The sequence below is a fragment of the Triticum aestivum genome, chromosome 2B (genome assembly GCF_018294505.1).
Source record: "Triticum aestivum cultivar Chinese Spring chromosome 2B, IWGSC CS RefSeq v2.1, whole genome shotgun sequence".
Lineage (NCBI taxonomy): Eukaryota > Viridiplantae > Streptophyta > Magnoliopsida > Poales > Poaceae > Triticum > Triticum aestivum.
The window spans coordinates 490,990,866-490,997,291 of record NC_057798.1 but is presented as its reverse complement, the minus strand read 5'-3'; the positions used below and the strand labels follow the sequence as shown (position 1 = coordinate 490,997,291).

Here is a 6,426-nt window from a genome sequence, read left to right as displayed (position 1 = left end):
CCACCTCGGGGAAACTTGAGGTCTGGTTTTAGTTGTACGTAGTCTTCATCCGGTGTTGCCCTGAGAATGAGATATGTGCAGATCCTATCGGGATGTCGGCGCATCGGGCGGTCTTGCTGGACTTGTTTTACCATTGCCGAAATGTCTTGTAAACCGGGATTCCGAGACTGATCGGGTCTTCCTGGGAGAAGGAATATCCTTACTTGACCGTGAGAGCTTGTGATGGGCTAAGTTGGGACACCCCTGCAGGGTATAAACTTTCGAGAGTCGTGCCTGCGGTTATGTGGCAGATGGGAATTTGCTAATGTATAGATAACTTGACATCAGATCCAATTAAAATGCATCAACCGTGTGTGTAGCCGTGATGGTCTCTTTTCGGCGGAGTCCGGGAAGTGGACACGGTTTTGGGTTATGTTTGACGTAAGTAGGAGTTCAGGATCACTTCTTGATCATTGCTAGCTTCACGACCGTTCCTTTGCTTCTCTTCTCGCTCTTATTTGCGTAAGTTAGCCACCATATATGCTTAATCGCTGCTGCAACCACACCACTTATTCTTTCCATACCCATTAAGCTTTGCTAGTCTTCATACCCATGGTAATGGGATTGTTGAGTCCTCGTGGCTCACAGATTACTACAACAACAGCTGCAGGTACAGGTTTTGCGACGATCATGACGCGAGAGCGATGTTTGCTTGTTTTGGAGTTCTTCTTCTGCTTCTTCTTCGATCAGGGGATAGGTTCCAGGTCGGCAGCCTGGGCTAGCAGGGTGGATGTCGTTTGAGTTTCTGTTTGTGTTTCATCCGTAGTCGGATGGTGCTCTTATGTAAGATGATGTTGTATTCATGTGGCATTGTATGCCTTTTGTATGTATCCCCACCTATTATGTAATGTTGATGTAATGATATCCAGCTTGCAAAAGCGTTTCAATATGCAGTTCCATCCTTGGTGGGACCTTCGAGTCTCTTTAGGATAGTATCGCATATTGGGCGTGACAGGTTTAGCCTCTCTGATCTCTTGGTAGATCAACTCTTGTAATACTCATATCATCAAGATCAATCAAGCAGGAAGTAGGGTATTACCTCCACCGAGAGGGCCCGAACCTGGGTAAACGTCGTGTCCCCCGCCTCCTGTTACCATTAGTCTTAGACGCACAGTTCAGGACCCCCTACCCGAGATCCGCCGGTTTTGACACCGACATTGGTGCTTTCATTGAGAGTTCCACTATGTCGTCGCTATAAGGCTCTATGGTTTCTCCAACCTTCAACAACGTTGTCCTAGGTGAGACTTTTCTCCCCGGACAGATCTTCGTGTTCGGCGGCTTTGCACTATGGGCCAACTCGCTTGGCCATCTGGAGCAGATCGGTAGCTACGCCCCTGGCCATCAGGTCAGGTTTGGAAACCTAAACTACACCGCCGACATCCGCGGAGACTTGATCTTCGACGGATTCGGTCCCGTGTCAGGAGCGCCGAACAATCACGACATGCATGACCTAGATCTGAAGTCGGACAGTATTCAGAACATCGCACCTGCTACAGCTCCGGACTTCATTCTAGAGCATGTCGTGCCTTTCGAGGACGGGTGGATGGACCCCGCCCCGAAGGCCGCACACTCATCGGTGTTGGAGCCGAACACAGACTCCTCTCCTCAGGAAATCTGTACCTCCGGACCCCCGGACTCATCTCCGGTAGTGTGTTCCGGACCGCGCGCATCCATGCCCATCGAATCTAACTGGGCTCCAGTCATGGAGTTCGCCGCCGTGGATATCTTTCAGCACTCACCCTTCGGATACGTGCTAAATTCATTAAGGTCTCTCTCTTTGTCAGGAGACTCCTGGCTGAACTATGTCCGGCTCGAGTGGGAAGCTAGCGACGAAGAAATTCGTTACCCACCCACCACCCACTTAATAGCCATGATCGATGACTTGACCGACTTGCTTAACTTCGACTCCGAAGACATCGACGGTATAGATGACGATGCGGGAGAAGAACAGGAACCACCGCCCACATGGCGCTGGACCGCCACCTCTTCATATGACATATATATGGTGGATACTCCCAAGGAAACCAATGGCAATGAGGCAACGGGAGATAACCCCTTGGGGAAGAAAGCAAAACATGGGCGTCATCGGCGCTGCTCCAAGCCTCGCCACAACAATACCGGCACTGGAGCAGAAATTCCAGATGGTGCCGAAGAGGAATACGATCCTGATCAACCCACCTTCAAGCAAGTCGAACAGGAACACGGGCAGGCTAGCCCAGACGAACAGGTGACGGATGGATACTTGGAGGACGATAACTATATGCCTCCCTCCGAAGACAAGGTGAGCCTCAGTGACGACGAATTCGGCATACCAGAGGATCCCATAGAGCAGGAGCGCTTCAAGTGCAGGCTTATAGCCACTGCAAGAAGCCAGAAAAAGAAGCAACAGCAGCTCCAAGCTGACCAAGATCTGCTCGCAGACAGATGGACCGAAGTCCTGGCGGCCGAGGAATACGGACTCGAACCCCTGAGCAGGGGATACCCAAAGTACAAACTGCTAGAAGAAGAGGCCAAAGATCCTGAACTTCCAGCACAAGATGAGGCTGACCGGCCACCACATGGACGGGATAAAACGGCATATCAGGCCGGACACTAGCCCGCACCCCCACGCCGGTTCACTACAGCCCGGGGCAATACGCAGGACCTGCGAGACATATTGGAAAACAATGCAGGACGACCAAGATCGATCTACGAATCACGAGGGCGTGCCACAACTCATGACATCGGTCGTCACGCCGGATACAATACTGATAAATCCGGCCGGGCCGGATATTACCGACCAGACCTAATCGGACTACGCCGTGACATAGCCCGACACAAAGGCGTCGCACACTCCCTCTGCTTCACTGATGAAGTAATGGAACATGAATTCCCAGAAGGGTTTAAACCCGTCAACATCGAGTCATACGATGGCACAACAGACCCCGCGGTGTGGATCGAGGATTTTCTTCTCCACATTCACATGGCCTGCGGTGATGACCTACATGCCATCAAGTATATCCCACTCAAGCTTAAAGGGCCAGCCAGACACTGGCTGAATAGCCTGCCAGCAAACTCCATTGGCAGTTAGGAAAACCTCGAGGATGCATTCCTCGATAACTTCCAGGGCACATACGTGCGACCACCGGATGCTGACGACCTAAGTCACATTACCCAACAGCCCAGAGAGTCAGCTAGGAAATTCTAGACTTGGTTCCTAACTAAAAAGAACCAAATTGTCGACTTCCGGACGCCGAGGCCCTGGCGGCCTTCAAGCATAATATCTGTGATGAGTGGCTTGCCCGACACCTCGGCCAAGAAAAATTGAAGACCATGGCAGCACTCACGACACTAATGACCCGCTTTTGCGCGGGTGAGGACAGTTGGCTGGCGCGCAGCAACACCGCGCGAGGAAACCCTGGCACTTCAGATATCCGTGACATCACTACAAGAAATATGTCAACTAGTGACCTTCTGTCAGTGACCCTGGAAGAATTGGTAATAGATCTATGACCATTTTAGACCAATTGGTCAAAAGCTGTTCGGGGGCTCCAAACCCTAAACAATAACGACCATTTTGGTCAGAAAGGTCGTAATTTCCTTACACGAAATGGTCATAAAGCAGATAGCACAGGTCCGCTGCCTTATTTCTAGCTGATCATGACCAATCTAGTTGGTCATAACCTTGTAAATTGTGGTGGGTTGCTATGACTAGGCGCCACCTCATCAGTTTTGCATATGTGTCATGTCCATGTGGCAGTTTTTGCCCTAGGTTGTGAAGCAACATATATTTCTGTCATTCCCAAAATTCCCAAAAAAATCTCATAAATTCTTTGGGTCATATCTTCATCAAATATGTAAAAAAAACCTTCCTTGCGTAGTTCAAAAATAATTCAAAAATATTCATTTTCCTATTCTGTTCAGAAAAACACTTTGTGAAGGAAGTACCACTTTGGCATGTCCAAATGGTATCCATTTTCTACAGTGCTTTCCTCTACCCAAATAACCATCCTCCACCAAGTGCCAGCTCAACCCATTCATTATTTTGAGCCCGGCTTCAACATTCGTATTTATGTCCAGTGTGGTACTTTGCAACGCAAGTACCACCTAGGCTCCTCCTTTTGAGCTGAAAATTTATGAAGACGGTCTTCTTAGTAATTGATCATCCTCAGCCAAAACTCACACCCATTAGCCATGTGCATTTCCCGTACTGCTAATCAAACACTTGGCTACTTATTCATGTTTGAGCATCGATCGGTCTCCTCGTGAGAATCTTATGTTGTGATTTTCTTCCTAGCACCTACCTGGGGAGTGCCCAACCCACTAGACATGCCTAGGCAGCCCAGAACACATGGCAACGCCACGGTCACGCGGTGACCATGCGGCGGGCATGCGAGTTTACGCGCTCTAGAGTTGGGGCCCTCGGCCACCGTCCAAACCTCGACGTATCGCCACCAAACCATGTATTTATGATTAAATAGGTACTTATGTAACTAGAAATGATTTTTTGAAAAAATAAATAGCAAACTATGAGGCAGCTGCAGTTCAAATTTGACCCGCTACCAACTAAATCGACGGGAATTTGTCTTTTTCACCAGAGGTGGATCAAAACTTTTGACACCCAACCATTTTGTCAATTGTGCATTAAATATGGCCTAGTATTTTATAAAATTGATTTGGTCCAATTTTGCAACAAATATATGGTAGGTCCTTCATAAAAAACTCATTTCAGGCACTCGGCAAATGGAAAATGAATTTTCCATGCAAAGAAAATGAAAACTTCCTTAGGCAACATTGTTTGCCATTCCAAGATGCACCCTTGTGCACAATATGAGACTATTTGAACAAACTATGCCATGAATGTGGCCATAAGATTGATCATTTGGCTTGAAAGCCATGAATCTTCATGCATGATAGCTCATTTCTGAGAACACTTTTTTAAAATAATTTTCGTATTACAAGTTTATTATTTTTCCTGGAAACAGACACAATGCGAAGGTTTTCCAATTTTTTTATTTTTTTTTTGATTTTTTTATGCCCGTTTCAAAATGCGGTCAAAACGGCGGACTTGACCGTTCCTAGCTAGTGGTTGAATCTTGGAAAACTTTTCATGTTTCTCTGATTAAATAGATACTTATGTACCTAGAAATTATTTTTGGAAAAAATAAATAGCAAACTATGAGGTAGCTGCAGTTCAAATTTGACCCGCTTCCATCTGAATCGGCGAGAATTTGTCTTTTTCACCAGAGGTGGATCAAAACTTTTTATACTCGACCATTTGGTCAAATGTGCATTAAATATGTCCTAGTATTTTATAAAATTGATTTGGTACAATTTTGCAATAATTATTTGATAGGTCCTTCACAAAAAACCTCATTCAGGGCACTCGAAAAATGGAAAATGGCTCTTTTGTGCAATGAAAGTGAAAACTCCCTTAGGCAACATTGTTTGCCATTCCAAGATGCACCCTTGTGCACAATATGAGATTATTTGAACAAACTATGCCATGAATGTGGCCATAAGATTGATCATTTGGCTTGATAGCCATGAATCTTCACGCATGATAGCTCATTTCTGAGAACACTTTTTAAAAATAATTTCCGTATTACAAGTTTATTATTTTTCCTGGAAACTTGGTCACATATAATGACACAATGCGAAGGGTTTACAATTTTTTTGATTTTTTTTGAATTTTTTATGCCCGTTTCAAAATGCGGTCAAAACGGCGGGAATGACCGTTCCTAGCTAGTGGTTGAATCTTGGAAAACTTTTGATGTTTCTCTGATTAAATACATACTTATGTACCTAGAAATTATTTTTGGAAAAAAATAAATAGCAAACTATGAGGCAGCTGTAGTTCAAATTTGACCCGCTTCCAACTGAATCGGCGGGAATTTGTCTTTTTCACGACAGGTGGATCAAAACTTTTTACACCCGACCATTTGGTCAATTGTGCATTAAACATGTCCTAGTATTTTAGAAAATTGATTTGGTACAATTTTGCAATAATTATTTGGTAGGTCCTTCACAAAAAAACTTCATTTGGGGCACTCGAAAATGGGAAAATGAATTTTCCGTGCAAATAAAATGAAAACTCCCTTTGTCAATATTCTTTACCAATCTAAGATTTAAACTTGTGCAAAGTATGATATCATTTGAACAAATATTTGGTAGGTCTTTTAAAAAAACTCATTTTGAGTACTGAAAAATGAAAAATGATTTTTTCTGAAAAACTTATCTTTGATTACGACCAATTTAGATGGTCATAAGGTCTTCAAATTGTTTGCTGCGATCTGATTGGTCCATGGGCATATCACGCGGATCATGTATCATACACTGTTGGATGCTTGAGGATCCAACAGCGGTCATCAACCCTTCCACACCAACCCTAGCTCTGTCCTCATGGTC

General features: G+C 45.1%; 1 long non-coding RNA gene across 1 annotated transcript in view; it reads right to left on the bottom strand.

Moving 5' to 3' along the window:
• LOC123041467 (uncharacterized) overlaps positions 1 to 6,426 on the bottom strand; it is a 10,808-nt gene that overhangs the window by 2,406 nt on the left and 1,976 nt on the right. Inside the window, exon 2 of the long non-coding RNA XR_006418527.1 lies at positions 2,201 to 2,204. This is a non-coding gene — a long non-coding RNA (uncharacterized lncRNA). The remainder of the gene's footprint in view (positions 1 to 2,200; positions 2,205 to 6,426) is intronic.